Genomic DNA, 8,044 nt, shown 5'->3' on the forward strand with positions numbered 1-8,044 from the left:
GAGGCTGGATTTGAACTCGGGAAGATGAATGCTCCCTGCTCCAGGCCTGTACCACCTACCTGTCTTAAGTCCACAGTCAGCCAAAATAATACACCAAGTCCTGATTTGTAGCTATTGCTGACATCTGGGGTATAAAGGTTCCTTCTGAACATTTAACAATGGGCTCTCTTAGAGAGAGTTGGCATGGTCCCAGTCCGCATTTGGGTCAGAGTTAACCTTCTGTTGAGGAGACTGCAAAGCTGCAGAGACCTCCTCCAGCCTCCTGGCTCCTGCACCAAATGCAAGTCCCTCCTTTGAGCTCCATTGAGAGCTCTTCACCGGGGGGCTCAGCAATCCGGGTCCCCGGGCACTATCCTCCGCTCTCCATCACCATGACTTTGCCCAGCTGCTCCTTGTCCCCTCTCCTCCCTGGCCCCTCTCCTCCCTGGCCCCTCTCCTCCCTGGCCCCTCTCCTCCCTGGCCCCTCCGCTCCTTGTCCCCTCTGCTCCTTGGCCCCTCTCCTCCCTGGCCCCTCCGCTCCTTGTCCCCTCTGCTCCTTGTCCCCTCTCCTCCCTGGCCCCTCTCCTCCCTGGCCCCTCCGCTCCTTGGCCCCTCTGCTTCTTGGCCCCTCTCCAGCCTGGGCTGGTCTCCTCACTGCCCCTTAGGATCCCGACTTTCCTCTAAATCTCCCTTCAAGACCCCCACTGCCCCATGGGAAAGCTCTCCTATCACTCCAGCTCCCTTCCCCTGGGGATCGGCTTGTCCCCGGAGCTGGAGTTCCATCTCTCTCTTGATTTCATTTTCTTTCTTTTCCCTGGATCATGTGCAGCTTTTTTTAAATAGATAATAAATTCAACATGTTGGTTCCCAAACTTTTTGTCTGTGTCTTCCTTCTGTGTCTGGACCTTCTGTTCCCTTCTGTGCATTTCGAAAACATTTCATGTTGTTCTTCCCTTTGTTCCCCGCTCCCTCCCACTCCTCCCGTCACTTCTGGGCTCCGTTCCTGACCCTCCGGACTTCTTTCTCCCCCTACTCCCAGAATCCTCCCCCCGGATGACCCTTCATGGGTGGGTTACTCCCAGAACCTTCTCCCTGCACCTGCCGCCTCCTCCTCAGCCTCCTCTCCCCCAGGAGAAGGGCAGCACTTCATAAAGCCCTAATGACTTGAGTCTCTCCCCCGCCCCCGCCCCAACCCTTGCCAAACCGAGGCCCACAGTGATAAAAATAATAACTCCTCCTTGGCCCCTCTCCTCTTGTGCTGACCCGTCCTCTGCTGAGCCTCTTGGGCCGGGCCCCGAGGCGGGAGGTACCAAGCAGGAGGCGTGTCGGTCCCTTGGAACCGGGGCCTGGGCCTTGCCTCAATGGCGGCGTTTGGTCTCCAAGTTGCTTTTCTTTCCGACGTGGCAGCCGTCCATCCCAGCTGTCGTTCTCCTCCCCCCGCGTGTCCCGCATCCGTTCCCACAAATTGCCTTTGGGTCTGTCTCATCTCTTCTAGTGCACTCATTATGGCTAGTGTGCCCTTCTCCCTTTCTTCAGGCAGGGCCATAGTGGGAAGCGGGAAGATTTGTGTTCAAATCCTGCCCGACCCAGTGTGTGTGTGTGTGTGTGTGTGTGTGTGTGTGTGTGTGTGTGTAGTATGTCAGGGGTATGAGTGTGTCAAGTGTGTGTGAGTGTGAGTGTGTGTGTGTGAGTGAGGTGAGTGTGCATCAGGGGTGTGAGTGTGAGTATGTCAGGTGTGAGTATCAGGTGTGTGAGTGTGTGTGTGAGGTGAGTGTGTGTCAAGGGTGTGTGTGAATGTCAGGTGTATATGAGTGTGAGTGTGTGTGTGTGAGTGAGGTGAGTGTGTGTCAGGGGTGTGAGTGTGAGTATGTCAGGTGTGAGTATCAGGTGTGTGAGTGTGTGTGTGAGGTGAGTGTGTGTCAAGGGTGTGTGTGAATGTCAGGTGTATATGAGTGTGAGTGTGTGTGTGTGAGTGAGGTGAGTGTGTGTCAGGGGTGTGAGTGTGAGTATGTCAGGTGTGAGTATCAGGTGTGTGAGTGTGTGTGTGAGGTGAGTGTGTGTCAAGGGTGTGTGTGAATGTCAGGTGTATATGAGTGTGAGTGTGTCAGGTGTATATGAGTGTGAGTGTGTGTGTGTGAGGTGAGTATGTGTGCATGTGTGTGTGTGTCAAGGGTGTGAGTGTGAGTAAGTCAGGTGTGTATGAGTGTGAGTGTGAGTGTGTGTGTGTCAGGTGTGTTACCCAAGCAAGGTTCTCATTCTCTCTGAACCTCCTTTCCCTCGACTGGGGACTGGAGGCGATTGCCCCCCCAGCGGCTCCTCTGTGTTAATGGTGGTTGTTGGGGGGCTCTCAGGCCCGCCGTCGTGGGCCTCATGGCCACCGCTGCTAGTCCGGAGCTAAGCTTAAACCTCAGGCTCCTCCCGAGGCAACAGCTGTTCCCAGATCTCCAGGTTTTCTACCCGCTCACCCTGCTGGGTCTGGCGGCCACAGCTTCCCTCTCGCGGGCCCTGCCTTTCTTTTCTTCCAGTGTCCCCCCAATGTCTCTTAACCCACCCCAGGTGGGCCTGACCCTCGCAAGGACCCGGCTTCCTCGCTGTAGCCCAGCTCTAAGCCCTCGGTCCTTTTCAGCCTTCCTGTTTTGTTGTTGTTGTTGGGTTTTGGGGTTTTTTTGTGTTTTTTTCCTGAGACAGTTGGGGTTAAGTGACTTGCCCAGGGTCACACAGCTGGGAAGTGTTAAGTGTCTGGGGTCACATTTGAACTCGGGTCCTCCTGACTCCTGGCTGGGGCTCTGTGCCCCCAGCTGCCCCGGCCACCCTGTTTTGACAGCCTCCCACCAGACCTCCCTGTTCCCAGGCCTCTCCGATTTCCCTTCAGCCTGGAGTAATCCATAAACAAGAGCATCCCTCTCTCTAAAAAGCTGCTGAACTAAGAACATCCCGTGGCTGCCCATTGCCTTCCAGATAGATGGAGTACCGACTCCTTACCCTGGCATTCAAGGCTCTCTGCAGCTGGGCTCCCGGCTGCCTGACATTGCTCTGTCCCCGGCCTCTCCCTCTCCCTCCGTTAGTCAGTCAGTGAGCACTTCTGAGGTGTCCTGAACTGCGGCAGGAGCTCGGGGCCCATCAGCTCCTGGGGGCGGCCCTCCCGCTGCCGGACAACGCTCCTCCCCGCCTCGGCCGTCTGGCTCCGGCCCAAAGAAACGGCTCCTGGCTTCCGCCCTCACCAGTCGTCTCCCGCCTCCACGCCTTTGCCCGGCCTTTCTCTGGGCCCGTCGTGGACTCCTGGCTCCGGCCGGCACGGGCTCTGTTCTCACAACATGGGGGAGCTAACTGCTGGTGGGTAGAACCACAGGGCACAGGATGACTTCAGAGCTGGCTTTAGACACTTGTCTCAGCCTCCTTTTCTGGGAAGAGAAAAAGAGCAGGGGCCGCTGGGTGGGGCAGTGGGTAGAGCACCAGCCCTGAAGTCAAGAAGACCCGAGTTCAAATCCAGCCTCAGACACTTAGCACGTCCTGTCTGTGTGACCCTGGGCAAGTCACTTAACCCGACTGCCTCAGCAAAAAAAAAAAAAAGAGAGAGAGAGAGAGAGAGAAAGAATAGCACCTGCCTCCCCGAGCGGTGTTGACGATCAAGTGAGCTAAAACCCAGCGCTTTGCACCTCTTCAATGACATATCAATACTGGGAGTGATCAGTAATATTTTTAGCTCTTTTTCTCTGACTCCCGGCGGCGAGTGCTGTCTCCCTCCCCGGCTGCCTCCTTTACACTGACATCACTGTTCCTCGCAGTCACTCGTGTGTTTGTCCTTCTTCCTGAAAGCCCCCACCCACACGCAAACCAGACGTAAACTCCTGGAAGCGGGATCTCTGTCATCTGTAATTACAGGAAGGATTGCGAACGTGTTGTCAGGGAGACTTGGATTCCCGCGAGCTATACGCCCCCCCCCCAGTCACTTAGCCTCCGTGCCTCAGTTTCCTTATCTGAAAAAGAGGGGATGGGGCCTGTGGCCTCCAAGGCCCCTCTCAGCTCCGACGCTAACAGCTTTTTTTTTTTTTTTTTGGCCTGGCATGTAAATCCAAGGCCTCGGGTCGTCAGCCTCGCTCCCTCTCCCAGACTCCCTGAAGTCCGGTTTCCTGGCGGGGGCCCAGGAGGCCGCGGATGGCCTTGGCGCCTTTGCTATCTGCCCGAGCTGTCAGCGCTCCCGCGACCTCGGCCGGCTTCAAGGCCGCTGGGACCGACTGTTCCCATCCTCCCTTCCTGCTTGGGCCGGATCCCCCCTTATCCCCCCATGGTCGGAGGCTCCCGTTAGCCGCAGCCGGGCTTGGCCCCTCTGGTTTTCCCGGGGCACGGCAGCTGCCGTGAGATGGGCGCGGGTGAGAGCGGGGAGAAGGCGACGGCAAAGGTGGCCAAGCAGCCTTGGGCAGAGTCCAGCAGCCCTCCCAGCAGGGGACTCCGCCTCCCGGAGCACCCTCCGCTCCTCCCACCATCCCACCCTTCCACACACACAGTGGTGACAGATGAATGAATGTTTATCGGATTCACAGAATTGATGCTGACTTGAGGGGATAAAGAGAGGAAAAATCAGGGCGGTGGATAGAGCACCTGCTTTCAAGTAGCCCTCAGACACTTCATACTTAATACCGTGTGACCCTGGGCAAGTCACTTAACCCCAATTGCCTCAGGGAAAAAAAACAAGAAAAATCTCAAAGAAAAGCCCAACAGAACTGGCCCTCTGTTTCTGTGGCTTCGAGGGAGAAGAGAGAGGCAGAGTCGTCCCCGAGGTCTCAGCCAAAGGTAACTGGGAGGATATTGATGTTATTGCCATTGACCAGGAAGTTCAGAAGAAGCTGGTTTTCCCAACATTCCCCACTTCTGCCACCGGCGTGTTCCCAAACTCGCCCTCCCATCCCTGGGCTGGGGTCTCAGCTAATTACATCCATGTATGTAATGACTGTGTGCATGTGATGTATGTAATATATGACTATAGGGTGGTGTTTATACATCCAAACACACATGGAATGACACAATTACATAATAGGGTCGTGGGGTTAGACCGAAGGGGCTTCCCCAGCGTCACCCCCAAGCCCTGGCGGCGCGTTCTCCGTTATCACTTACCCATCAAAGGCCGCTCGGCGTTAGCAGAGAGGTTTACAGCAGAGGCCTGGCGAGCACAGCTGCTACAAGGCCCCCCTCCTCCCCGTCTCCCTGACAATCGGGGCCCAATCCCACGGAGCGTATCCCGGGAAGGGAAAAACAGACTGAATGGAAGCGTTCTTCCTGAAAACACCAGAGATGCGGCAAAACTCGGAGGGACGAAAACGAGAGGCAGAACAACATAAAAAGGCAGCCGCCGTCGACGACCGGAGGAGACGGAGGCAGGACATACGCTGCTTACGGGCCCCCACACAGTCCTGTCTTCCTTACGGGGCGGAAGGAAGTCTAATTCACAGAGGATCCGGGCAGGTCCTGTTGTGTTTCGGTCCTATTAAAGGAAAAATGGAAAAGGAGGGGAAGAGGGGTGCATTATGGGAGGGGGGAAGAGAGGAAGAATGGGGGAAACGAAGAAGTCTCTAACCACGAGTAAGGGGTGACAGAAAGAGAGGCCGAGTTGTCCCTGCGGTCCTTAGCCAAAGGTAACTGGAGGATATTGATGTTATTGCCATTGACCAGGAAGTTCAGAAGAAGCTGCGTTTTTGATTGGAGCAAACGATACTTGAACTTTACTTTCATCTGAATTAGTGAGAGGAGGGAAATCACACACACAAATGGGGGCAGAAATACATTTCACTCAGTCGAGAGAAAGGGAAGAAGGGGAGCCCCAGGGGGAGGGCAGCTGGGTAGCTCAGAGAGCTGGGCCTGAAATCAGGGAGTTTAATCAAATCTGACCTTCCACTTTTCCTAGCTGTGAGAGTCTGGACAAGTCTCTGAATCCTGCTTGCCTCAGTTTCCTCAGCTGTAAAATGAGGCGGGGAAGGAAATGGCAAACCACTGGAGTATCTTCGCCAAATAGGGTTGCAAAGGGTTGGACTCGATCGACTAAGACGATTGAATGATCGGGGAATGGTGAGGAGGTTATAGTATATCGGGGGAGGGGGGGAGAGAATACTATTGTGAGAAATGATGAAGGAGCTGATTTTAGAGAAAGCATGAACTGATGGAAAGTGAGAAGATTTGGAGAGTGACGACACTATTGTAAAGGGAAACAACTTTGGAAGTCTTAGGAGTCCAAGTCTCACCGTTACCAGTCACGAGTCCAGAGCTTCGTGATGAAGCTTGCTGCCCAGCCCTGGGGAAAGAGGGGATGGACAGAAACTGGAACCTGAGTGGCTGCCCATCAGCTGGAGAATGGCTGAGTAATTGTGGTATATGAAGATTATGGGATATTACTGTTCTGTAAGAAATGACCAGAAGGAGGATTTCAGAGAGGTCTGGAGAGACTGACAGGAACTGATGCTGAGGGAAATGAGCGGGACCGGGAGATCATTATATACTTCAACAACAATATTATGTGATGATCCATCCTGATGGACGTGGCCTCCTCAGCAATGAGAGGATCCAAATCAGCTCCAATAGAGCAGGAATGAACTGAACCAGCTACACGCAGGGAAAGAACTCTGGGAGATGACTAGGAACCACTACATAGAATTTCCAATCCCTCTGTTTTTGTCCCCTTGCGTTTTTGATTTCCTTCACAGGTTAATTGTACGATATTTTAGAGTCCGATTCTTCTTGTGCAGTAAAATAACTGTTAGGACATGTATGCTTATATTGGATTTAACTTATACTTTAACATATTTAACATGTATGGAACTACCTGCCATCTAGGGGAGGGGGTGGGGGGAAGGGAAAAGTGGGAACAAAAGGTTTGGCAATGGTCAATGCTGCAAAATTACCCATGCATTGTGGTGTTCTTTTTCTTCCCAAAATGCAGCAGCTGGTAAAAACACAAATGTTTATTTTCTCCTTCCAAAGTAGCCTAGTTAGTTGAGGCCTCTCTCTTTGCTTGGTTCCAAGAGTTCTTGCAGATTGTCCTTTGCTTTCTTCAGCCTCTAGCCAGCACAGAGATGGAATGAATCTCTTGTCTCCTTCACCTGGGGCTGGGCTAGCTTTCTGGAGAGTCTTTCAGACCAGCTTGGTCTCAGTGGGGGAGGTGCAGGAGTCCAGCCACCACAGCGCTGTGAGATGAAGATGAATCGGGTTGTGCCTCTGAGAGAACCTTCTCAATCTCCTGCTCAACTCTCTACTCATAGTTTCTTCCTCTGAAGACTCTCCTTCCGCCACCAGCAGCCAAGTGGAAAATATTCCAATGAATCACTCTTCACTGGCTTTATATAGGACTCTTCTGAGAGAATGGGATTATGGGTTTTCTCCCATAGTGCTCTCTGGCCCTAAGAGCTTTAAGGGAGGTGGGAATTCAGATATCTCATACCAAACCCTGAAATTTCCCAAACGTGTGAACTCCAAGGAATAAAGGTGCAAACACAAGCATCGTATCAATTAGTTCTACTTAGTACCTTGCTTCAGGTTCTGGCCCAAAACATCTTCTTGTAAGATCAGATCAATAATCTATCAACTCTAATGAGTTAGCAGTTTGTAAAGTTTCCAACAATGCATATAACTGGTAAATTAAAAGCTATAATAAAAAAAAAGAGGGGATGGATTCGAGAATACAAAGTGAGATAGTTTTTGGACTTGACCAATGAGAGAATCTGTACAATTGGATGCTCTTTGCTTGCATTGAGGATTTTGTTTTTCTTTCTTTCTGGTAAGAAGGAGAGAAAGCAGATTTTGGTGAATGAAAAAAAATAAAAGTTAACCTTGAAAAATGGAAGTTTCCGTGAGATGATTGAGGCCGGTTCCAGGGATCTTATATGGAAAGAGCCCTCTACACCCAGAGAGGATTGTGGGAACTGAGTGTGAATCACATCGCATTTTCACTCTTCTTGTTTGCTTGCATTTTTTTTTTCTATTTTTTTTCCTTTTTGATTGGATTTTTCTTGTGCAGTCTGGTAATTGTATAAATATGTCTGCATATATTGGATTTAACATATATTTTAACAGTTTAACA

The sequence above is a fragment of the Antechinus flavipes genome, chromosome 6 (genome assembly GCF_016432865.1).
Source record: "Antechinus flavipes isolate AdamAnt ecotype Samford, QLD, Australia chromosome 6, AdamAnt_v2, whole genome shotgun sequence".
In the NCBI taxonomy this organism is placed as follows: domain Eukaryota; kingdom Metazoa; phylum Chordata; class Mammalia; order Dasyuromorphia; family Dasyuridae; genus Antechinus; species Antechinus flavipes.